This window comes from Ictidomys tridecemlineatus, chromosome 14 (genome assembly GCF_052094955.1).
Source record: "Ictidomys tridecemlineatus isolate mIctTri1 chromosome 14, mIctTri1.hap1, whole genome shotgun sequence".
Lineage (NCBI taxonomy): Eukaryota > Metazoa > Chordata > Mammalia > Rodentia > Sciuridae > Ictidomys > Ictidomys tridecemlineatus.
Genome location: NC_135490.1, coordinates 63,281,826 through 63,309,028, shown reverse-complemented (window position 1 = coordinate 63,309,028; position 27,203 = coordinate 63,281,826). Strand labels below are relative to the sequence as shown.

Below are 27,203 nucleotides of genomic sequence, written 5' to 3'. Positions count from 1 at the left end.
TACACCCCCTGCCCTGAATTATTTCATATAATTGAATACGAAACTATAATTATTTCTAAATTAAAAGTTTGATTTTAAAAAAAGCATTTTAAAGCTAAAAGAATTGTGAGTTTTGTGCTTAAGTAGAAGTAATCAGTTTTTTAAAAGTACTTGCAGAGAAACATATTCCTTTAACCCTAGGTAACTGAGGCATCATTACTTATCAACTTCAGAACTGATTAAGCACAGTTTCCAATATTGTGGCTAACAGTACAGTCGGCCTTCCATGTCTGCAACTTCTTTGTGAATTCGACCAACTATGCACTGAAAATATATTTTTAAATTCTGTCTGTACTGAACATACACAGACTTTCTTCTTCATAATTCCTTAAACTATACAATTTAACAAATACTTCCATAGCATTTAGATCATATTAGTGTTATCAGTAATCTAGAGATGGTTTAAAGTATATGGGAAGTTGTAGGTTATATATAAATACTATGCCATTTTACATCAGGGACTTAAGCATTCAGGGACCTTGGTATCTGAGGATAGTTCTGGAACTAATCTCCCAAAAACACTAAAGAACACCTATACTTAACTTGGGGTGAACTAATTATTTTTTAGTGATGAAAAGCAATGCTTCATTCCTCTCCCACTTCTACTGCTACAGTCCCTATTACAGAGATGCCCCCATGAACATTCCCATTGCTCTTTGGGCATGTAGCCACTTCCAACCATTTGTCTGCCTTCCTTAAAAAGAAATACTTGGAGAAACTCCATCAGAACCCCATCTGGTATTCAAGAAAGTCGCTTCCCTGAGGATACACATCGGGGTTGATTAGATCATTCCAGTTACCATGAAACTCTTCTGCAGCTCTCCCCTACATGCAGGAGGTGACAAGCAAGCATTGCAGAAGTTCGTTAGAATAAAGCTTGTAATTATATGTTCCTGAGTACACTATGAGTCAAATCATGGCCACTGAAATGTAACAACATATTCTTGAAATAGTTCAGCCATGAGGTCTAGGGGCTGGTTTATTTTCGGTTACTCCAATTTAAGCTTTTGTACTATGACCCTGTAACTACCACCCAATTCAGAGTAGATGGGTGGCATGGTGAGGTACAAAGAACTTTAGGTTAGAAATTCCCTGAGATTGGAGGGGTGATGGTGCCTACCTTTCTATTGTTCAAGGTCATAAAGGTTCTGGAAATACAGGAAATGAGTAGTTATGAGTAAGAATGTCAGTATGAGAATGGAATCAAACAGCGTTCTTCAAACTTTTTCTTACCTACATCCAGTTAAAAAAAAAATGCTGAAAAGCTATGTGTGCCTTCACATATGTTTATGTTGGCGTTCACATCTTCTAATGGTAGACTTCAGTGTTTGTAAAGGATGTATTTTGCAGATTGTTAGCATGGCAAGTTTTAAAATAAAACTGTTATATCACTCTGATAAATGTACCCATTAGAATCTAAGTACCATAGTCATTTGATACCATCATTCATTTTTAAAAATGAACAAGTAATTCTTTGACAGCCAAAAATGTTAAATCATTCCCCTTCCTCCTTAAAGTACACTTTTCTCCGAAGAATTATACCAAAATGTCAGAAATTTTGATGCCTGGACATCTTTCATTGATTGCCCTGCCATTTTTCTGAAACAAAAATGCATATGTAAATTGATTTTACAATTTAAAAAATTATCCTGTACCCATAAGGCTTTCAGTGTTAAAACATTTTTTGAGACTAAGCCATCATTACAATTATGAATAACAGGATAAATATATATATTTTATTGATCTTTGAGCATGAAACAGTAAAATAGTATTGGAAATTATTTCCTTAATGAGATGGGTAAAGATGAACTTTTAAATGTAGGGATATTATGTATTTACATATACAGATATATGTAATGAGTTTAAGTATCCATCCACTAACATTACTCATTGCAAGAATGAGCAGAGTTTAGTATCCATACTATTCCTATTCCTATTTCTCATTTTTCTGAGGCTCTGAGAAACCTTGTTCATATTAATAAATAGATAGGACTGGAAGAATTTTGTTATAATGATGTCCAGGAAGGGAAAAAGGGAAGGAAAAAGGGAATATAACGTAAAAGGGTTTATGGCTTAAGAAGGGAGCCGGGATAACTAAATCCCCCACGGATGCAAGTCCTATGTGAAGGTCTCTGGCCAGTCTACCTTTGCCCAGGAACCTGAAATTTACTTTTCAGCAGCACCTTGCTTAGCAATGCCATTCAATTCTTAGACCTCCTTCATGTTACATGACAGATATCAATCATTTATCTTCTTCTAAAAATTATTCCATAGGGGAGGCTGTGCATATGTTGGGGCAAAAGATATATAGGAATTCTCTATACTTTATATTGTGCTGCAAACCCCAAACTGTTCTTTAAAAAGTAAATTATGTCTTATAAACAAAGATTATTCTGCTGATCTATCAGTGGACCAGCTTTATGGAAAGCAATAAATGATGAAATGACTTGTCTCAGTTATAAAAGCCTTTTACTTTCTCAAAACACAGGTATTTCTAATTGTCCCTTATCTTGATCCTGGAGGTTTTTACAACCCAGGGCAAGGCCTAGCTTTCTTTCTCTCTCTCTCTCTCTCTCTCTCTTTTTTTTTAAAATAAACCAGAGAGATGCCTAGTGTGCAAGGGGAGATGGGAGAGTGGACACCCAGTGTAAAACCAGCCCCCACTTTATCTCAGGCAGATCTAGACACTGATTCCCATAAAACAGTGTGCTCTCTGCTTACCCGCTATTGAAACACCATTGGCAGAAGGTGGTTTAAAAGGAACTACTTTAAATGCATGGAATTGTAATTCAGATTTTTAGTTATTTGCTCTTTGTCTGAAATTCACATTTAACTGGGTGTCCAGTATCTACCTGGCAAGCCTATCTAATCCACATAATTCTTTTTTAGAGGTGAGAAAAACTGAGACCTAAACAGGATAAAGAACCTGACCAAGGGAACTTTCCCGTCTCCCTCTACCTAATTCTCCAATGCAGTATTACTTTCTTACCTTTCATCAGTACTGTCCATTTTTATGTCCCCCCACCACAACCTGTTCTCCATCTTTCTTATCAAAAGCAAAAATGGAAGCAGAAGCAACAAAAACATGACATCATGAAAGAAGAAGGACTTTTATAGAAACCAGCACAATCAAAAGGGCTTACGAGAAGCAGAGGGAGCAAATGGGTACAGTGTGGACAAAACCCCTCTGTCCTGTCATCTCAGAAACAGGGGCTGTGGGTTGGAGATGTAGCTCAGGGGTGGAGCACTTGCCTTGTGTGCACAAGACCCTGGGTTCAATGAGGAATGAAATCCTGTCATTTGCAGCAAAATGGGTGGAACTAGGGGACATTATTGGTAAATCAAATAAGCCACACACAAAAAGGCCAGAACCACATGCTCTTTATCATATGTAGAAACTAAAAAGAGATTGACCCGAACGTAGAATAGTGATTACTAGAGATTGGGAAGGGTGTGTGTGGAGGAGGGTAGGGAGAGGGAAGTTGGATTTGTTCAGTGCACCCTGAATGCATGTGTGGAAGTATCACACTGAAACCCATTATTCTGTATAATTAATACATGTTAATCAAAAATAAAACAATTGTGTAGGTCTAGGGTGTAGTTCAGTGGTAGAATGCTTATCTAGCATGTGTGAGGCCCTGGGTTCAAATCCCCACGTGCAAAACCAATAAATAATTATTTTCAAAATAATAAGTAAATAAAAAATAGACATTGTGGGGCCAGAATGTAACTCAATGATAGAGTGCGTGTTTAGCATGCTTGAGGCCCTACGTTCCATCTCCAGCATCCAAACAAGTAGAAGTTAAAAAAGGAGGGGGAGCAGAGATTTCTTTAAGCACAGAAACTAAATTGATACAAAATTTGTGAATATTCTTCTGTATAGTCTACTCCACAGATACCAAATTTTAAAGTATTATTCAAATCATCCAACTATATTTCTCATGTTTGGTGCTCTTATGAGCTGTTCCTTAGGAAAAGTACAGACCGAACCTTCCCTTTTTTTCCCCTTCCCTTCCCCCTTCAGTTCCTACTTACTACCACTGCCCTCTCTCACTCTCCTCTCATCTCCCAGGCACCAAAAATAATTTGAATTTCAAGCCTTTTTTTGGCCTTCCTGTGGGTGTGGGAGGGCCCTCCTTTGGGGATTGTTCTGGATCTCATTGGCTTCATCTGTATTTGGCAAAATCCCAGTCTGCCTCCTGTCCCCAACCCCACCACCTCCTTTTCTCAATACTAGGCAATTCAGATCCCTCACCCCCCAGCAACCTTCTCTACCCAGTTCTTAGGATAACCAAAGTGACCAGAGCCCCCCAGGGGACCTCCACTTACCCAACCCCTGGCTTTGGAAGAACCGGGCTCTCTGCACAAAGGTAGGCAGCTCTGTAGCAGCCAGTGGCAGCCACCTCCCCTGACAGTGACAAAGGACAAGGTGACTGCACAAAAGAGGAAGGCAAAATGTGTGCTTTTGGTTCAGGAGACACAAGCCAAGTTCCTGTTTCAAAGACGAGAGCTTAAAAAAACTGATGAAGTTCAGAGAGTGGGGTGTGTGTGCTTTTCCTCTCCCCAGCTCACCCATGTGATTCGCCTGGCTGTCCTCTGGGAAACAGGATCTTCCTTTCTTAAAAAAAAAAAAAAAAAAAAAAAAAAAAAAAATCTCTAGACCTGCCCACCCCAGTAAGTCCCATCCCCAACGGTTTCTTGGTCCTTCCTGAGCCAGTGTCTTGAAACACTGGTACATTTTTGTTACTAACAAGAAAAAGGAAAGGAGGAGGATAAAGTAAGAAAAAGGAAAAGCACTGCATGTCTAAGAGTTTTCTGTGGTTTGGGAGCAGAGGGAGGAGATAAAGGGTAACTGACCAAGGTTGAAGAGCCAGTTTCAGGCAGAATCCCCTGTAACAGATAGACAGAGCCTCCTGTGATGCTCAGCCAAAACAAAACAACAACAACAAAAAATCTTATCTCTTTGGTTTCACAGTACTTTATTTTATTTATTTTTAGTTGTACATGACAATAGAATGCATTTTGGCAGAATATACATACATAAAGTATAACTTATTCTATTAGGTTCCCACTCTTATACATAATGTGGAGTTAGGAGGCTAGGATAGTTATGACCATTTAATTCTACTGTCCTTCCTATTCCCCTCTTCCCTCCCCTCCCTCTGTTACTCCCTGTCCAGTCCAATCTATTTCTATTATTCTCCTCCCCAACCTCCTCTATTTGGGGTTAGCATCTACAAATCAGAGAGAACATTTGGTCTTTGGTTTTGGGGGGATTGGTTTATTTCACTTAGCATGACAGTCTCCAGTTCCCCATTTACTGGAAAATGCCATAATTTCATTCTTCTCTATGGCTGAGCAATATCTCATTCTCTATAAATACCACATTTTCTTTACCCATTCATCCATTGAAGGACACCTAGGTTATTTCCATAGTTTGGCTATTGTGAGTTGAGCTGCTATAAATTTGGATGTGGCTGCATCATTGTGGTATGCTGATTTTAAGTTCTTTGGGTATAAACTGAGGAGTGGGATAACTAGCTCAACTGATGGTTCCATTCCACGTTTTTCTAATGAATCTTCATATGGCTTTCCATAGTGCTCAAATTTGCAGTCCAACCAACAGTGTATATGAGAGTACCTTACTCCCCACATCCTCACCAACATTTTTGTTACTTGTATTCTTTATAACTGTCATTCTGACTGGAATGAGGTTTAATGTACATTTCTCTAATTGCTAGAGATATTGAACATTTTTTCTTATTTTTTTGACCATTCATATTTCTTCTGTGAAGTGTTTGTTGTTCAGTTCTTTTGCCCATTTATTGATTGGGTCATTTATTTTCCTAGTGTTAAGTTTTTTTTTAGTTCTTTGTATATGTACTGGAGGTGAAGATTTTTCCAAATCTGTAGGATCTCTGTACACATTCCTGGTCGTTTCCTTTGCTGGGAAGAAGCTTTTCAGTTTGATACTATCCCGTTTATTTAGATTCTTGATTTTACTTCTTGGCATTAGGAGTTTGCTGAGGAATTTGGTTCCCAGGCCAACATGTTGGAGAGTTGGGCCTACTTTTTCTTCTAGTAAGTGCAGAATCTCTGGTCTAATGCCTACGTCTTTGATCCACTTAGAGTTGAGTTTTGTGCCAGGTGAGATATATAGGGTTCAATTTCATTCTATTACATATGATTTCCAGTTTTCCCAGCATCATTTGTTGAAGAGGCTATCTTTTCTCCATATGCTTATGGTGTCTTTGTCTAAGATGAGATAACTGTATTTATGTGGTTGTGTCTCCGTGTCTTCTATTCTGCTTCATTGGTCTTCATGTCTGTCATGAAATTCGTCTGGAAAAATATGAGGCCCAGATTAGCCAAAGCAATCCTTAGCACAAAAAGTGATGCAGGAGGCATCACAATACCAGACCTTTAAATTATACTACCAAGCTATAGTAACAAAAATAGCATGGTGTGGCACCAAAACAGACATGAAGACCAATGGCTTTATAGTACTTGTTCATTCCTCTATTGGGGCAGTTTTCTTTTATTAAAATAGATGCAATAATGATTAACACACAATGCCATTGTGAAAAATAAATAAAGTCAAAGTGTCTAATATAGCGCCTGGCATATAGTAGGTATGTGTATTTATACAAATAACACCACTCTAAATGTCTTATTCATTTTATAGCCCCTCTACCTAGGATAATACCTAGATATTCAATATTTATCTGTTGAATTAATTCATCAATTAATTAGTTCTTGGTCTCACCCTTATCCTGGACTTGTTTCCTTTTTGGGTCAAAAGTTACTCTTTGTCCTGTTTCCTCTGTTCTATGGGTTAAGGTTCCAAAATCCAAACTCTGAACAAGAGTAGCCAGACCTGGAATGGATAAAATGCCTATATTCTGCTTCCTAGAAATACCAAAGAGAATTTTTTTCAGTTAATGCACAGAGGGAAAAGATTAGGGAGCACAGATTCTGGAGTTGTTGGTATTTCTGAGTCTATTGCAGAAACGTGGCATGTTCAAATTAAAGCCAGATTCCAAGGTGCTATTTATATTCAAAACATTTTTTAAAAGCAGAGAACATCCGTCTTCCTAATGCCCTTTGAGTAGGGGAGAAGGAAGGGCATCCTGAAAGATAGAGAGAGAGGGAAGATGAAGAGGGGGAAAGAAGGACAAGAAAGAGGGGGATGAGGGGGAGGGAAAGAGGGAAGGAGTAAGGGAGGGAAAGGGGAAGGAAGGAAGAAGACAGGGACAGAAAACACAGAAAGCTGGAAGGTGGAGTTCAAAGGAGGCACCTGGAGATCCCAGTTAATTAAGATCAATTGAACACATAATGTTATCCCAGCTGCCTCTTAACCCTCCACTAAAGTGACAATAAATGAGAAGAAGGGACATAAACACTCAAGGACAAAGAGAATGTGAAAACATCAACTGCCAACAGAAATTTTCAATGTTTGAGAAACACATGTAATAAATAAGTGGAAACAATCTCCTCAACCTGGCGGTGTTGGGAGCAAACCAGCTGTTTTGCATCTCCAAAACCTAGACAGCCTCAGGGATTCGATCACCAGGAACCTGTCAAAAGGGTAAGAGGAGGTGGAGATTTGGGCGGGGCTGAAAACAGGAAGACTGAAGGCTTGCCTGAGGAGGTGAGGAGGAAGGTGACTGAAAGGTTAGTCAGGAAAGGATCTGGGCTTAGGACTCTGGGTCCACACAGGACAAAAAACAAGATGATTTACTGACATTAGGGGTATGGAGTCATCCAATACCTGGATACTGAATGCACCACCCCTCCCCCACCTCCCTGTCCCAACTTGACTGGAAGATCCCGAAAAAGGTTTATACCTTCCCAGCTTCCGTCCCCAGGTAGGAGTGTGGAAGAGTGGCCTCCTGGGAAACTGTCGGTTCAAGAGAAAACCTGTACAGAAGCAGATCTGTGTCTCTCAGTGCCATGCACGTGGTGCGGCCCACCTGTCTTTACCCCTCACGTGTACTCAACACTTTCAAACTAGCTTTGGGCATCTCTTATAAATGCCTATCAACCAACAAGAGCCATGAACATTCCAGGTTCTTGTTGGAATCCTCCAATGTAAAGGACAGACCCAGACAAACAAATGGGGAGAAAAAGAGAACTTAGAAGAAACAGAGACAGTGCAGGGAGAGAGAAAAATAAAACTACTATCATATTGAAGTGAGATATTTCGCTCACTCTAAAATGATAATTTGGGGGTGGAAACACAGCTCAATGGTAGAGCACATGCCTAGCATGCTCAAGCCTGGGTTCAATTCCCAGCAGTGCAAAAAAAATAAAATGATGATAATTTTAAAAATATACACATCAGAAGCTAGAAGAATAGATTTTGAATATTTTCCCCATAAAGACATGGTAAATGTTTGAGGAGATACATATCTATAACCTGAGTTAAACATCACATAGTATTCAATAAATACATACTATTTTTGTTTTTATTAGTTTAAAATAAATTTCAAAATATATATGTATGTGAGTATATATATGTGTATTGGTGTATGCATATTTATATATGCATGTATGTAAATATAACTCAGGAATATATATATATGTGTGTATTTTATATATGTGTGTGTGTGTATATATATACACACACACACACATCTCAGGATGCTTCTTAGAACATTCAGAGAATAAGAAAGAACTCATGGAGGTTAACAAATAAAATGACAGAAAATAATTTAATGGGGAGCTGGGGTTGTGGCTCAGTGGTAGAGCGATTACCTAGCATGTGTGAGGCACTAGGTTTGATCCTCTGCACCGCATATAAATATATGAACAAAATAAAGGTCCATCAATGTCTAAAAATTTTTTTAAAAAGATTTAATGGGTCAGTTAAATGATGAAGTTGAGGAAAACGGAGACAAAAATTGATAAGTAGGAAAAATGAAAAAAATGGTACAAAAAGTGGACACAAATCCAAGAGGTGCAGCTAATTATTGAAGATAACAAATAAGAGAAATGTCAGCTAAATGAGAGTTTCAAAAAGAGAAAATAGAGATACTAAGTCAAGATAGAATCCCAGAACTGAAGTATATCAGTTTCCACATTATAATACAAGGGCTCCCTGAGTGCCCCACACAGTAAATGAAATCAGACATTTCAGAACTCCAGGGATACAGGGAAGATCCCCAAAGCTGCCAGGCAGAAAGACACAGGCCACCTTCGAGAGAAGTCGTCAGAATTTATCGGACTTCTGAAAAGCAGACATGGAATCTGAAAAACCATTTAAGGAAAATGATTTGCGATTGTCTCTCAAATGAAGGCAGCAAGTGAAGCAAGAAACTATTTTGTTGCTGCTGTTGTTGTTACAAGCCTTGAAGTGCTATTGGACTTTTTAAACCGTGTGCATTTGTTGCTTCTATAATGATAAGCTTAAAGCCCATAAGACATGCTTTTGAGTTCTGTTCCTCCTAGCAGCTCCTGCTCTGTCATGCTATAGGGTCTCGGTTTCTTGTATGTCAAGTAAGGAGACCCCCCCAGCCCTCGTTTTCTCAAAGTGGATATTAATCATCGTCAGTCTACACAATCTCCCTAGACTGGATTCCTTCTGAACTCCTGGACTTGATGTCTCCCATTTTTCCCACAATAATTATAATACTTATTTAATCACTGGGTAAACTGGAAGAGACTTGGGGGCATCTTTAAGCAGTTAAAATGAAATTTTTATTTGATTTATTAAGAATGGGATTTAATGCCCTTTTATATAAAAGAGACCGAATGTAAAGTGTTTCCAAGAAGTGCCATCTACGAAACAATTAAGCCCTTGCCAGACACCAAATCTGCTGGCACCTTGATCTTGGGCTTCTCAGTTTCCAGAACTGTAAGTAATAAACTTCTATTGCTTATAAATTTCTGAGTCTAAAGTATTCATCCTGAAAGCCCATCAGTGAGACCATCAGTAAGGTGTTAGTTGTGTTCCCTGCTGAGCATGTGGGCGACTCATCTGCCTGACAAGCAGAGGGAGGCCTGTTTTGATGATGGCCCTGCAGGGCACAATCTCACAGAAGGGATGAGTTTACTTTAAAAAAATAATAATTTTATATGCATGTACGTGTGTGTGTATATATTATTTTATTTTATTTTTTATTTTTTTAGGCACAAGGGGCTTTGGTCAAAGGGCCTGAGTACTATATAGCTAGCTTTCTTTATTTGTGCTGGGACTGAACCAAAGGCCTTAAGCATGTTAAACACATACTCAACCACTCTATTTATTTATTTGATTTTTACTGGGGGCTCTTTCTGGTTCCTGAAAGTGTACTGGATTAAGAACCAGAAAACAGCAAGACTTTAGCCATGCTCTGCCACTACTAATACACTGGGTGATTTTAAGCAAATCCTTTAACCTCATTTTCTACCCCTACAAGATAAAGCATTGGACCGTTTGATGGCTACAGGCCTTCCAGGTGCTAGCACTGTAAAAGCCATGAGTGTTTACAGATAGGTGGACACATCAATAGGACTGCTGGAGGCCCCACACCACCCTGACGGGCAGTAAAGTTGTTAAATATCAAAGGAGGAATAATAGCACCAGGTGGCAGAGGGCTGAACCAGGCAACAGGTGTGGAAAGGGAAGTCAAATAATGTGCAACTCAACTGCAGGTGAAATAATTCATGAAGAAAGGAGCACCTATGCTGATTTCAGTTCAGGTGACTTTTGGTAAGAAGGTTCCACGGGCCTGCACAGTTTGCACTCACTATAAAGCTCAGAAGTTCCAGAAAATAATAATGATATTATTTCCATCAGAGTCACTGAATTTAAATAGAATCCCTGGTAACTATGGGGGAAAAAGATAGCAAGCATTTGTTATGAGTATTAGGAGGGGGTGATGTGGGAGGAAGGGAAATCTGGAAAGAAGTTGTGTGATCACCAGTGGTTAGCATGTCCTATACATTAGTACATATCCTATACATTAGTACATCTCCATTAGGAGATGGCTGACTCCCCCATGACACAACTCCCCTGAGAAATAGTCCTTCTCCCTTGGGAGGGAGGGGTCCACCAAGGGGAGTCTCCATGTTCTTCTGTAACTCATGGTAGATTGGCTACAAGTAGGAACCTGGTCTAGTTGAGACCAATCATGGTGTCCTACCCAGCTGGCTCACTTGATTGGTCACAGATGAATCTGTGACTCAAACCTGGCTAGATAGTTTTCATGGTATACTTCAAGTTAGAGCTATATTTTAAAGACACACACCCAGATTCTCTTGTGTGCATCAAAGCTGGGTAAGAAACTGCTGCTTCTGGCTAGTGGAGATAGTTGTTCTGTTTGACTGAAGCCTCCAGGGAAGAGAAAAATTAATATTAAGTGTGTTGGGAGTGGGGGCGCTCTAGGGGCTCCTGAGCACTAGCTCCCAGAAACCTAGTGAATCTGACATTTGAAAAAGTGAAAACCCTGCCTGAGGGGCTTGGGATTCAGTCAGTGGTATAGCAACATGCTTAGCATATGTTAGACCCTGGATCCAATCCCACCTCAGCACCAAAAAATGTTTTAATTGGGCTGTGGACATAGTTCAGTGGTAGTATGCTTGCCTAGCATGCATAAGACCCTGGATTTGATCCTCAGCATCACACACATTAAAAAAAATCATTTAAAAATAAATTGATAAGTTTAAGATTTTCTGACTATTTGGTGTAGACTATTAAACAATGAACCTCTCAACAGTGAATGAAGGCAGGCAAATGTAATAAATATGAAATGAAGGCATTATCTTTTGGTTTGCTTGATAACATCATGTTTTTGAAGGTAGAGTTTGTTTTGTGGTGGTGCAGAAAATCAAACCCAGGGCCAGCTGGTAGGCTAGTTCTCTCCCAGCCCTTTTTATTTTTATTTTGAGACAGAGTCTTGTTAAGTTGCTCAGACTAGATTTGAACTTGTAATCCTCCTGCCTCAGCTTCCCAAGTTGCTGGAATTACAGGAATGCACTACTACATCTGGCTCAAGTTCATTATTCAAAAATGAACATTGGATTCTAATGCTCTTGATCTGACTTTTGCTTTAACCAAACCCACCAGATTATCTGGATTTGCAATTAGATGACATATGTACCAGTCTTCCCTTCCTTTGCCCATAGCCAACATTGCTGATTAACCACAAGGTTAATCATCACCTGAGTCATTCCTCAAATCTTCTCAGTCTAGTTTCCATGCTGTTCTGCATTGATAGGAGCTGGTAAGTGAAGGAAACTCATTTGCCCTCCTTAACTAGGTAGGTCCAGTATTGCCTTGCATTAGCACATTGATAAATTCACTTAGGCATTTCTTCATTCAATCAGAAGAAATTTAGCGAGTGCCTTTTTTTGTGGTAATCTCTGATTCTAGGTTATCAGGATATAGTAGGGAAGAAAATAGTCCCTTCCTATTGGGCCTTACATAAGCAAGGAAATAAATAAGTGACATTATTTTATGATTTAAAATGGAGGGCTGTAGCTGTAGCTCAGTGGTAGAGCGCTTGCCTAGCCTGCATGAGGCACTGGGTTCAATCCTCAGTACCACATAAAAATAAATAAATAAAATAAAGGTATGTGTCCATCTACAACTTAAAAAAATTTAATAAAATGGAGAAAGGAGAGGAGGTGAAAGGAATAAAGAGATCAGGCATTAAAAGGGGATTTTAGAAAAGAGCCCCCTTGGGGAAGTGATGCTTGCATGAGGTTACAGAGTGAGACACACAAAGATCTTGGGGAAGAGGATTACAGGCAAAGGGAAGGTAAATCAAAGGCCCTGTTTAGCACAGATTCCACTTGTTCAAGGAATAGCGTGAAGGCCCTAGTTGCTAGAGCAGAGTATGCAAGGGGAGATATGTAGAAAATAAGCCAGAGCTGGGCCCTGTGGCGCATGCCTGTAATATCAGTGGCTCAGGAGGCTGATACAGGAAGATTGCAAGTTCAAAGCCAGCCTCAGCAATTTAGCAAAGCCTTAGGCAACTCAGTAAGACCTTGACTGTCTCTAAAAAAATATGTATATGAAAAAGGCTAGGGATGTGGCTCCATGGTTAAGTGCCCCTGGGTTCTATCCCTGGTTCCAAAAAAGAAAGAAAAAAAGGTCAGAAAGATGGGCAGGGCTACATAATGTGGGACTTGGTAGGACTTTGGCTCAGTAGCATTTTACATTGGAAACAATGAGTATTTCACCACTGAGGCAATGCATTGACATTAAGAGTTTGGTTTTTTTCTTTGATCCTTTTGCAACCATATTCAAAAGTATCATTGGGTTGCGTGGTAACTAGGTTACACTCTTTCCTCTTCACCCAGCCCTCGATTTCCTCTCCTCAAAATCATCCTTAGAGTTTCTTATGTCCTTCCAGAGACCTTCTGTGCATCTATAAGAATTTCTATTACATTTATACCTCCTATTTTACATAAATGTCAATGTGTTATATTCCACAGCACAGAGGGTGACTGTAGCTCACAATAACCTATTATATGAGTAACTCGAAGAGAGGAGCACAAAGGCTCCCAACACAAAATAATGTAGGTGAAAATATCAGTTACCTCAATTTGATCAGTACATATTGTATATATGTATTGAAATATCACTCCACAAATATGTATGATCATTACTTTATAATTGAAAAAAATTGCTTTAAAGTTTAAGGAGAAAGCAGTGTTAACTACCCTGATTTGATCATCATACTAATACACTAATACACAAATAATTTTTTTTATCACTGTATACATATATATTAAATAGAGAAAAAATAAAATAGTCTAAGTGTTAAATTATCACCCTGAACCCCATACATTTGTTTCATTAAAATAATACTTTTTAAAAATATTACATACACTGATCTTTACCTTATAAGGAAATTTCAGAAAACTAGGCTCAGGAATAATGAGGAATTGATTAAAGATAGCAGAACAAACATGTATTTCAGTCTCCTACCTCCCCAGAAACTTCAGAAAAGGTGCTAAAGGATTTGAGAATACTGTACTGCTGACTTGAACAGATGACCTCATGAGCATCCTGTTTCAAAAGGCTTGTTAAACCTAAATTCAACCACAAAATTTTCTCTTTCAGCCCATTATGCTAATCCTTCAGGGTCAATGGTAGCAGAAAGGGCCCAAAACTCAGGACTCTAGGATTTCAGTTCTCTGGCTTTGTCATTAACTTTCTGGGTAGTTTTGATAAAGCCACATCAAATTTAAAAGGGGGAAGGAAATAGGAAGGGAAGAAGAAAGAAAGGGAGAAGGAAGCCGTTTCAGCTTAGTCTTTCCTGAAATTAGAAATTGTGTGTGTGTGCGCGCGCGCGCGTGTGTGCGCGTGTGTGCACATGTGTATGCTAATGAACAAAACAAATAAATCCATACTCTTGTGGAGCTCTCCTTCTAGGCGAGGAGAAAGAAAACAAAATAATAATTAAAATATAGGGTTGAGCATGTAGCTCCATGGTAGAACACTTACCTAGCATAGGTGAGGGCCTGTGTTTGATCCCCAGCACCACCAAAAAATAATTAAAAGCATATAACTATTGCTGAAGTTTAGAGCTAGATAAGTGTACACTGAAGTTCCATGTACTAAAGGGTTGGTTCCCAGCCCTTGGGACTATTGGGAAGTTGTGGAAAACTTTGAGAGATGGGGCTTAATGGGAGCTCTTAGGTCATTGGGTACATGACCTTCAAGGGGATTGTGGGACCATAGGTTCTTTCTCTTCCTCTCTCTCTCTTTTTTTTTTTCATCTCCTAAGAAGTTTTGCTGTACCACATGCTCCTCCTATAATGTGCTGCCTAACCACAGGCCCCCAAACAACAGAACCACTTCATCATGATCTAAAACCTTTAAAATTATGAGCCAAAATAAACCTTTTTCCTTTATCAATTGATTTTCTCAGGCATTTTTTTATAGCAACACAAATAGTATATTAAATAATAATAAATTCTAAGAAGGAAAATAGAGTAGTAAAGAGGGACAGGAAGAGATAGGGAAGTACTTTTAGAAAGGGTGACTAGGAACAAGACATGGTGGTATGCACCTATATAACCCAGGTACTTGGGAGACTGAGGCAAGAAGATCACAAGTTCAAAGCCAGCTCAGCAACTTGGAGACCCTCTCTCAAAATAAAATAAAAAGGGCTGGGGATTTAGCTCAATAGTAGAGTGACCCTGGGTTTAATCTCCAGTACTGAAAAAAAAAAAAAAAGTAAAAGAAAAAGAGAAAGAAAGAAAAAAAAAAACAGTGGCCAGGAAATGCCTCATAGAGAAGGTGACATTTGATGAAAAATATAAAGGAAGTGAGGGAGCCAGCCACAGGGAGATCCGCGGATAAGAGACAGAACACAAGCGTGAAGGCCAGGGATGTGAAAGCCACACGCCAAAGACTGCAGCACATGGGGGAACAGACACTCTGAAGGTGCTTACGACATCAGTCCATCAAGAAGCCTCTGTGAATTGCGACCACCTTCTGGGCTTCATTTCAAGTCACTGTATAAATCCTGCTTGAGTTCAGTCATTGTGAATGAGTTACTGTCATATGCAACTGAATGGAATCCTTCGTTGGTTCATGCGCTTATTTAAAGAAACAAAATTATAAGTGACCTTTTGCAACAGCGATTGTTAAATTCTTTTGAATAACCAATTTTCAAAAGCTTTATTTTTTATTTTTGACCTATGATTCCCACTCGAGAAATCCATCCAGAGGAAATCATTAGAAGTACAGGTGAGAAGAAAAATTATACACAGTGTGTTATGGGCTGAACTGTGTTCCCTACCCCCAAATTCATACATTGACACTGTAATCCCCAGTACCTCAAAATGTGACTGTATTTGGACACAGGGCCTTTCAAGAGGTGTTTAATTTAAAAGAAGTCATTAGGGTGGACCTCAATCCATTCTTACTGCTATCCTCATAAGAAGAGGAAATTTAGAGAGGCAGCAGAGATGTTCCGATACAGGGGAAAGAAGATGTGAGCACACAGAGAGAAGATAGGAGGCAATCTGCAAACCAAAGAGAGAGAAGCCAACCCTACTGACACCTTGATCTTGAACTTCCAGCCTCCAGAATTCTGAAAAAGCAAACTGTTGTTTAAGCTATTCATTCTGTGTTTTGGAGTCCTAGCAAACTAATACACAATGTTTTTTTTTTTTAAATCACTGTATACATGCATTTTAAATAGAGAAAAAATAAAATAGTCCAAGTGTTCAATAATTGGGATGGTAATATTATATAGTTATCAAAATGCTGAAACCATACGGAAAAATATTTATATTATCTACCAAAAAGAAAAGCCAAGATAAAAATTATATGTATATGTCTGAATATGTAAATGTATTAAATTCTATAATTATATATTAAATTTTATATAATTTTAACTATATTTTTAAAAGCCCATGGAAGGAAAGAAAAGAAACTTAGAAGGAAAAAAAAAGGGCTAATTTTAGTACTGTTTTTAGAAGATTATTTCTGTGATTTATATTCCACATTTTTCATCAATGAGTTTGAATTATTATTATTGAAAATATATACTTCTGATCCTCAGCACCACAGAAAGAAGCTGGGTGTGGTCGCAAAAGCAAGGCACTAAGCAACTCAGTGAGACCCTGTCTCTAAATTAAAATATAAAATAGGTCTGGGGATGTGGCTCAGTGGTCGAATGCCCTTGAGTTCAATTCCCAGTACCTTCCCCTGCCCCCCCACCCCCCAAAAGAAAAGACATCTTAATAGAACAGATGGGGTTAAAAGTATAGCTCAGGGTAGAACACAGGCTTAGCATGCTCGAGTTCCTGGTTAGGTCCCTAGCACCACAAAAATAAATAGGTAAATAAGTACATGAACAGGTAAAATAGGGAATTGTATAGGTGGGCCTATCCACTCTCACAGACAGCAGATTTCAGAAGGGAACTGCATGATTAGACTGCGGGTTTGGTCCTTGGTCTCGTGTGCACACTCTGCATTGATAAAATCCCTCCCCAGTGTCCAGCGCAGCGGCTTAGGAGCTGCTCTGTGCTTCACTCCCTGATTGGCCCCAGGATGAATGAAACCTGTTGTTCTTTTGTCAGGGAAGCCAGGCTAGAGAAAACGTCTCTCATTTGGCCCTCTATAAACTCTTCCTTGAGTTCTGGCATCACAGCTACCTGCCCAGTCTGCGATGGGACAGATCATCCCCAGAAGTCACATAAGGGCTGTTAGACATTCCTTCCATCCATAGGAGAGCTATGTTCTCAGAGAGAATCAGTGCTCATCTCCTCTTGCTTCCACTTGCAACCATACCCTTTCCCTCCTCACTTAATGAATATCTTTCCTGTGTCTTGCATGTCTTCAATTATCCTGTGTGTTGACAGATCTTAAATATGTATCTTGAGCTTGATCCTTTCTCCTTAACTCTAGATTGCCATATCCAATTGCTTTCCTGGTCTTCTACCTCTGAATGTCTCCAGATTAACATACCTGAAACTGACTGTGCCTCATAAACCTCTCTCTCCTGCATTCCCTGTTCTGTAAGACACAGCCATCCACCCAGCCACCCAAGCCAGAAACCCAAATGTCACTCTTACTCCTCCCTCTCTCTCACCACCCACATCCAATTAGTCATATCGATCTCACTGTTTCACATCTCTCTCCTTCCCGCCTCCCTTCCCACCTGCCCCCCCTCCTCACCTTAATTCAGGCCCTTATGATTCCTAATGTGGACCATTCATTCATTCATTCAGGGGCAAGGGACATGTTGGTGAATAATACAGGGATGACCCTTGCCCTCATGAAGCACATCTGGGGGAATAAAAAACAGTAATAATTCAACAAACAAAAGAACATCAGGTTTCTAATGTATTAAAGTGATATGAAAGGCATGCTATCCTTTTGAAGGAGCTAAGGCTAATACTGAGACTGAGATAACTAGTAGAGAAGGGCCGTGGGAGAATCCAAGGACAAACTCCAAGTAAGAGAAGCAGCAAATGCAAAGAGGGCTGGCCACACTGGAGAAGCCGACAAAGGGCCTCATGGCTGGAGGATCACCTAAAGGGGAAAATGGGACACCATGGCAAGAAGGCAGGCCCTCTGGGAAATGCATCTGGATTTTATTTTTTTTACTGTTTGTTTGTTTCTCAGTGAGATGGAACCCAAGGTCTCACACATACTAGGCAAGTGCTCTGCCTCGGAGCTGGCTACACCCGCAGCCCACTTGATTTTATTTTAAGCTCTTGGAAGGTTTTAAGCAGGAGAGCAACATGTCTCCCTGGACATTTTCCTACAGCTGGAATCCTCCTTCTACATGGCTTCCAGGTTAATTTTTCTATAACAAATACATGATTATGTCTCTCTGGGGTTTAAAAACTTCCAGTGGCTTCAGTGTTACCTATTTGCCTATGGAAAATGCTTAAACTGCTTCACCTGTCCTAGAAGGCCCTTTGTGATCTTGTGCCATGTTTCTCTCCATCCTTATTTCTCCCTATGCCCCCTATTCCCTTTGGCCACAAGTGGCCTCCAGATCACATAATGTATTCCACCCTGACTTTACTTATGATGTCTTACTGGGTAGAGGCATTCTTATCCTGTCACCAAACAAAAATTCCTCATCTCTCAAGACAAAGATAAAATGTCACCTCATCCATATGACCTTCTTGACCACTGACTGCCTCCCAAATCGAATGGGCCTTGTCTTCCTTTGCATCCTCAGTGTGTACTAGACAAATCTCCAGCATGACCTCTTAATCTTTCCTCCATTTTGCAGATTTCTTTCTTTTTTAATATTTATTTTTTAGTTGTAGTTGGACACAATACCTTTATTTCACTTATTTATTTTTATGTGGTGCTGAGGATTGAACCCATGGTCTTGAGCGTCCCAAGCAAGCTCTCTACCACTGAGCCACAACCCCAACCCCCATTTTGCATATTTCGATTACTCATAAGTCCTGCCAAAGTAGCAGAAGAAGCTCGAAACTCAGTGTATTTGTGTGTGTGTGTGTGTGTGTGTGTGTGTGTGTGTGTGTGTGCGCGCGCGCGCGCGCGCGCGTCCTGGGAATTGAACACAGGGTCTTCATATGCTAGGCAAGCTCTTGATCACTGAACTACAAAGCTCTTTTTAGAATTTTTGAGGCAGGGTTTTGCTAAGTTGCCCAGGCTGACTTTGAATTTGCAATCCTTCTGCTTCAATCTCCCAAGTAACAAGGATTACAAACGTGTGTCACCAAGCTCAAGTACTTTTTAAAATGGGGGAAAGAGGGCTAGGTAGGAACCTCAGGGCTGTGCCCATGCTAGGAAAGTGCTCTACCATTGAGTTATACCCACAAAATGCCAGATGAGATTTACAGCAAAACTACTGGTCTTTGAGCTACTGGTATTCCCACCATTGCCTACATTCGCATGTTGGTCCTCCTTGGTAAGAATGAACTAGGAGGGGCTGGGGCTGTAGCTCAGTGGTGGAGCACTTGCCTAACAGGTGTGAGGCACTGGGTTCAATCCTCAGCACCATGTAAAAATAAATAAATAAAGTTACTGTGTCCATTTACAACTAAAAATATATTTTTTAAAAAGAATGAACTGGGGAAAAAAAAAAGAATGAACTGGGGGGCTAGGCCTGTGGCTTAGCAGTAGTGTACTTTTGGGTTTGATTCTCAGTACCATATATAAATAAAGGTCTATCAACAACTAAAAAAAATTAAAATTAAAAAAAAGGAATGAACTGGGAAAAAGTTTGAACAAGTAAAAATATGCATGGGGCATGAGCTGTTTTGAAGTCTGGTTACTTGTTAGCCACCTCTCATTATTCTGCAAGGTCCATCCATACCATGGAATATCTCCATGGTGCTCGTCCAATATCTGGTGGTATGAAGAGATCCATTAGCTACTTGGTACAGGACTGTTGGACCTGGATATGTCACTTCATAATCTCCTGCTAAGTGCTTATCATGGTGGAGTGTAGGTGAGAGAAAATGAGTAAATATTCTACAGAACAGTGAGGTGATGATAGTTCATAACAACTTATTATATGTTATAAAGAACTAGAAGAGAGGAGTTGGAAACTTACGATTCCCAACAGGAAGAAATATTTGATGTTTAAGGAGATGGGAATGCTGACTTTCCAGTTTTTATCATTATACATTATATACATGTATCAAATTTTCACAAACTCCCCATGAATCTGTATGCTTATTATGTCAATAAAATAACTTATTAATAGCAACAGAAAATAGAATAATAGTGATCTTTGTGGGGGTGAAGTAACTACCTCAGGAAGGTAGATCTAGAAAACATTAATTGATTTTCATCAATTGTCACAATAATATGTAAAACATAACTAGATAACCTAGGACTATATAATCGAGTCCTGGGTGATTTGTTACAGGGAGTTTTTTTTCAAGGTTCCTTGACCTTGAAGTGTAAGGTCAATATGTGGCTCGATATTGTGTTATAATATTGTTGTGGAAGGTGCCAGTACTTTGCCTGATTATCCCGAGGTGGGCCACAAATATGGGTGAGAATCAGAAAATGACCACCAATTGTTCAGAGTCATTTCAAACTTGCCATGGACTGAGAGTGAAATTGGGAATGTTTGCCTATTCCAACCTGTTCAGCAACTGCAGCTTAGAAACAGGTGGGACAAAATTGGCTTGGAGGAGCAAAGAGGTGGCAATGTTAGTTTGTTGTGATTGTGGATATGCGGTGTCCTCCAAAAGCTCTTGTGTCAATTCAGGAATACTCAGAGGTGAAATGAATAGATTATGAGAGCTGGAACATAGTCAGTCCATCCTAATTTGCATAGACTAACTGGGTGGTAACTGTAGGCACGTGGGTTATAAATGGAAGACACGGGTCTCTGGGTGCTTTCTCTGGAAGGGTTCAATTTCCCGGCGGCCACATCCCCTTTCTCTCTGCTTCTTGGCTGCCATGAGTAGGGCAGTGCTTCTCTACCATGCCCTTCCACCATGAGGTTTTTCTTCATCTTGGGCCCAGAGCAATGGAGTTGACTGACCACGGACTGAAACTCTGAAACCCCGAAACCCCTACCAAATGAAACTTTTCCTACTCTAAGTTGTTCCTGTCAGGTATTTTAGTCAGAGTGTTGAGAAGCTTACAAACACATCACTGAGCCATGGAACAGGACCAGTGTTGCCTATGCACTTTTGCTGGACAGGGCTGGGAACTGCTATCACTGATTACGCTTTTAAGAGTTCTTACTGAAAAAAGTCATAATGAGATAAGGTGCTAGTCTGCCTTCCATTACTGTAACAAACACCTGTGACAGTCAAATTATAAGGAATGTTTCATTTTGATTTCAGACCATGGTTAGTGGCTCTGTTGGTTTTAGGCCTGTGGGCAAGGTAGAATATCATGGTCAGGAATGCATGGCAAAGAGGGCTGTTTACCTCATGACAACTGGGAAGCAAAGAGAGAGAGGAAGGGGCCAGAGTCTCAATATCCCCTTCAAGGGCACACCCCTGCCATGACCTAATTTCCCTGCAGTAGCTCCCCCCCCCTTAAGGTTCCACCACCTCCCAATAACAGCACAGGCTAGGAATCAAGCCTACAACATGTGGGCCTTTGGGGCACATTCTAGATCCAAATCAACACCAAAGGAGCATATACTCCCCATGAAGAAGATCAGCAGGAATGAATTCTTTTTCCCCAAAGAGCTGCAGCTGCAACAGCTTACTCAGGGGCTTTGCCAAGAAGAGGTCATTGTTTGCACTAGGATTGCAAGAAGCAGTCCTTAGTAGAGGGCAGCTGACTGGAGCTGTCGTGTGATGTCATCGTTACCAACTTCTGAAGAAAGCTTTGAAAACTTTAAATCAGGCTACAGATAATCATGATTCATTCTTCCATAAGTCCTTATTTGTGAGGACTTTACTTGGATGTTAGCTTTTTGTGGCTGTGACAAAATACCTGAGAAAAACAACTTAAAGGAGGAAAGATTTATTTTGGCTCATGGTTTCAGAGGTGTCAGTTCATGATGAGCTGGATTTGTTGTTTCTGGGCTGTGTTGAGGCAGAACATCTTGAAAGAAGGGTGTGGGGGAACAAAGCTGTTCACCTCATGTTAGTTGGAAAGGAGAAGGAGAAAGGGGGGTGGGTAGAATGAATGGGGGTGAGAAGATATATCTTCCAAAGCATGCACCCAGTCACCTACTTCCTCTAACTAGGCCCTACATCCAATCATTTCTACCACCCCCGATGATCCAATTGTGAACCCATCAATAGATTAATCTATTGAGAAAAATCAGAGCCCTCATCATCCAATCACTTCCCCAGATACCCATCTCCAAACACTACTGCACTGGGAACCAAACCTTTAACACATGAGCTTTCAGGGAACATTCTGGAACCAAACTATAACAAGTTGATCTTAAATGGTAGGCAAAATGTGGCTTCTTGGTGAAGTTTAAGTTAGTGTCTCTCCTCTCTTAATGGTATAAAATTTCAATTGACTCTTTTCATTTATGTCTTGACTCACCAATAATTTGATAAAAAAGACATGGTGTCTTCAGAGCAGGACAGGCACTTCATTGTATATACTAAACTTGTGTAAAGTGTCTGTGGCTGGAACAGCATATGGAATTTTGGCTGCTTAGATCCTAGCAAGACATTTAATATAGATAAAATATCACCTCATATGGAATCGTTACTTACATATCTCCAATTGCATACTCTAAAACCCTTCACAGCCGTGTTTGACTGGTTGCTGACTTCTGAGTCTCTTAAGACAAAAGTTTCCTACATTCTCATTTGATTGATCACAATCTTTAAACTTTTCTGTGGACACAGGACCTGTGTCTCTAAAGGCAAATGAAAATTTAATTCTATAGCATTTTTTTTCTTGGATATGTTGTTTTGTGTTGCTGGGGATTAAACCCAGGCCCTTTCACATACTGAGCTCATGCTCTATACTGAGCCATGTCTTTAGTCCTTTTTTCTGTGAATAAGAACTGACACTATTTTTTTTGTCAACTCTGTTGTCCACCCACTGTCATACCCTGCCTCTGACAGAGAGACCAAACGAGCAGCAGGTTGGCGGGCAGGGTTCTAAATCTTTGCTCTGCATACCAAGTAAAACACAAATTCTCTCTGGAACTAAGAACCTGGGTTTTTAGAAGAAAAACAAAGATGTTAATAAAATTTTGTCTTAATCAGCTTTCTGTGATTGGGACAAAATACCTGAGATAATCAACATGAAGGACGAAAGGTTTATTTTGACTCACAGTTTCAGAGGTTGCAGTCCATGGTCAGGAGGCCCTGTTGCTTTAGGCCTGTGGCACCACACAGTACATCGTGACAGCAATGTGTAGTGGCTCCCTCCACTCAGCTCTCTCCACTGACCTCTTAGGCCACAAGGGTAGTAACAGGGTCTCCCCCTTTGTACAGCCAAACCCCACTCAGACTGTTGTAAACAACCCCTTTATGAAACTATCAAATTGGAAAGTTTTACCTGTCGGGGTCTTGGCTGATACATATGGGTGGTTTTGTTTATTAGAAAAAATCTCCTTGCTAGCTTTCCATTGCTATGACAAATACCTGAGATAAATTAATTTAAAGGAGGAAATATTCATTTTGGCTCATGGTTTCAGAAATTTCAGTCCATGGTTGGTTGGTCCTTTGTTTGGGGGCCTATGATGAGGCAGAGCATCCTGGCTAGAGAGCGTGGCGGAGCAAAACTGCTCACCTCATGGTGGCCAGGAAGCAGAGAGAGAAAAAAGAAGGGACAGAGGTCGAAATATCCCTTTCAAGAGCACATCCCCAGTGTCTAACTTCCTCCCATTAGCCCCCACCTCCTAAAGGATCCAGCACCTTCCAATGGTCCCACAGGCTGGGGACCAACCCTATAACAGGTAAGTCTTTACCTGAGGGACATTCCAGACCCAAGCCACAGCACATTTGATATTCATTACATTAGTGACCATGTCCAGTTAGCTGATTTGTTCTTTGATTAGGTGTCTACAGTAGCCACATCACTAAAATCACTTAGGTTCTAAGCTTTTTCTAGAATAAGTTTAGTTCTAGTGGTCCTTAGGTAAGTCACTTATAATTTCACTCAAAAGGGACTAAAAGAATCCATAACTGAAGACAGAATTAGATACACCAGGTCCGAAAATCATGTACCTAACATTCAGCTTCTGTTAGTTGGCAACTCCCCACCCCCTTCATCCATATTTAAAATTTTTGGGGTGTGTGTGTATGCACCAGATGATTCATCCAAGCTGCTCTGGAAGTTGTCTCTGCTGGTGACAGTAAAGCCGATCCGCCCCCAGTCCTCCCCTCTGTCTGGTGAAGATGCAGAATATCAGTTCTGTGGTGTGGTTACCAGTACATCAAGGCCTTCTTTATTTAGGAACAATGCTGTTAGGCAACTCGCTCCCACACGGAGGAGCGTTTCATGTCTTCCTCAGCCAACCTCACTGTCTTCATCTGCATTGCAACCCCAGAAGTGCACATGACAGACAAGAAAGCGAGGACCTCAGTTCCCACAGAACAGACCCTTCCAACAAATCACCTCCTGGTTTGTAGGTCCATGAATCCCAGGAGATTAGAAACTAAATGATCTTCCAACTTTATCAATGCAGGAACCCTGCTTTCTCTTCCTGTTACATAAATTTAACATTCTGACTAATAACAGAGATTCTGAAATTGCCAGTAGTACCAGCTCCTGGTTTTCTTTTAACAAAGAATTGGGGGACCGATCTATGTTCTGAAGATCAGGATACTACCCATTAAAAAAAGCATTTTTGTGGTAATTGTTCTTTTTTCTCTCCTAGCTATACTCCCTCCATAGATCTCTACATTCTAGTGGAAAATCAGGTTTAAAAAAAAAAAATTACTGTAGCTGTTTGAAGCTAGCCCCAGCAGGCTGCCAACCCTCTCTCCACCTCCCTCTTCTTTTTTCCCTTCCTGGCTCCTAGTCAATGACTAAAGCTCTCCAGGAGTATTTATGGATGGGGTATCTATTGTTGACCTTGTGATTGCACTAATCCCTTGGCTTGAGGCTGCTCTGCTCGAGAGTCACAAGGGTGATTGGGGTGGGAGTGGGGAGGAGGCCGGTGCATCATCCAGGAACGGTACATGTATTTTTAGAACAGGCCTTTTCCTTTCCTTCCTAGAGTCATCTGTTAATGCAGCAGTTGCCATATCCTCAAAAACTCCCTTTTGGAGATAAGATGGGCCAGTGCTCCTGAATTAAAGGTCAGAGTTCTTGGAGTTGGAGCACTAAAAGCCCCTTTTCCCAGTTGCATGGGACAAATCCAGGAGGCCCAAATTCCTGGGATGGTTGACCATGGAGTAGTATAATGTCCTCAGTAGCCCTGGAGGGACAGCCAGGTGTTCCTGCCCAGGGACACATGACTGAACAGCCAGGGGGTCTGTGGGGCCCGTTCCTAAGAAACTTCCGCTTCATTCTGGCAGAATTTAGGGTTTGGCAAGCCTGAGGTCCCTTTGGGGCTCTGCAAAGTAGGCTGGGAAATTGCTGTTAGGTTAAGAGACAAGGGAGATGAAAGGAGGGGTGACTTTGCATATCTGGTAGCATTTGATTGGGTGAGGAGTGAAAACAAAAGTTCTCTGAATGAAAGCTAAAGGAGGACTCTTTGGTTTCTTCTTTTTTTAGTGCTGGGGATTCAATTCCCCCTTGTTAAGACTGGGGAGCTTAAGCTCTGCAACCGAGCTCCCCAATGACCATAATTGCTTCTTAAGTTCAAGTTTTGACTCAACCATACAGAAGGTCACTTGTGGGCAAGAGCCTTAGGACACACAAAAATAATTCTCAGTGAGCCCTCTGGATTCTCATAGGTAGACTTAAATTTTTTTAAAAAATGACACATAGTAATTGCACATATATATATGAGGTCATCGCTTTTTGTAAATGATTATCATTTGCATTAAATTTTTTTAAAAATGATAATGTCAGTGATGGCAGAATCTTACCATAGGCCAGACCTTTGTGCCTTTTTTCTCCTCCCTTTGCTCAGAGAGTACAATGTATGTAGTTTTTAAAATCATTTGGTAGATTTCTATTTTAAAAAAAGATAGTTAGATTGCTCCATGTCTGTTGCATGGAACTTCAAAGTTGCTTGGTGGTAACTTTGACTAGGCTTAAAGATTTTCTGTCCCTTAAGAAAACAAAAACAGATCTAGGGATATAGCTCCATGGTAGAGCTCTTGCCTAGCATGTGCAAGGCCCTGAGTTCCATCCCCTATTACCAAAATAATAATAATAATAATAATAATAATAATAATAATAATAATAATAATAATAATAATAATAAAAGAATATTCAGTTCTCCATGTAGCTCCTTTGAGTAGGTGACATCATGGGGAAGTGGTTTGCAAACTTTAGCCTTGCATCAGAACTGCCTGAGAGCTTGATGAAATACTAGCTGGACCCACAGCTCCTGATTCAGTACGTCTGGAGTAGGGTTTGAGAATATGCATTCCTGAAGTTATCATGCAATGCTGCTCTTGCTGGTCTGGGGACCACACTTTGAGAACCACTACCACAGTGTTAGAAATGTCCTAGGTTCCTCAGAATCAGTAATGCTTATCTCAGCAAAAGAGATTGATCCTACAGGGAAAGAATAATAGCTTTCTAAGATATGGCCCTTTTCTTTTTGGGGGGGTGGGGCATGATACTGGGGATTGAATCCAGGGGTATTTTATCACTGGGCAATATCCCTAGGCTTTTTTTTTTTTTTAATTTTGAGACAGGGTCTCCCTAAGTTGCTGGGGTCAACCTCAAACTTGTGATCCCCTGCCTCAGCCTCTGGAGTAGCTAGGATTACAGGCATATGCTACCACGCCTAGTTTGTACTATTAAAAGGTCTAATTTTTTAAAAATATCTGATTTTTACTTGATTGTAATTAAAACTTTAATAAATACTGATGTAATACTCCATTGACCAGTTAAAAAAGAAACAGAAAGAAAGACAGGTTTATTTCAGGTCCCCCACCTGGAACTTAATTTAGAGGTTTAAGAAAAGTCCTAGGAATGGACTGACTCACAGCTCTGTGTAAAGAACATAGAGAGGTCTTCTGCACAGCTCATCTCAGAGGGATAATCTCCATCTCAGCGAGGGGTCATCTGCTCCAGAATTTAAAGGTTGTCAAAGTGGGACAAAGTTTGCTAAGAAACCATTTGGGGGACCCCACCCAATTTGCCTGCAGGCTCACCAATGCACTTATCTATTCTTTCCACTCCAAATCAGATGTCTGAGCATTTC

At 40.3% G+C, this 27,203-nt stretch overlaps 2 protein-coding genes across 2 annotated transcripts in view; one reads left to right on the top strand and one right to left on the bottom strand.

The window, feature by feature from the left end:
- Nucleotides 1-4,485, bottom strand: part of Plekha2 (pleckstrin homology domain containing A2) — an 83,144-nt gene extending 78,659 nt beyond the window's left edge. The window contains exon 1 of the mRNA XM_078031240.1: nt 4,369-4,485. The gene's annotated coding sequence lies outside the window, so the exon portion shown is untranslated. The remainder of the gene's footprint in view (nt 1-4,368) is intronic.
- LOC144370552 (uncharacterized) overlaps nt 1-27,203 on the top strand; it is a 51,693-nt gene that overhangs the window by 11,572 nt on the left and 12,918 nt on the right. The gene's annotated exons all lie outside the window — the stretch shown is intronic.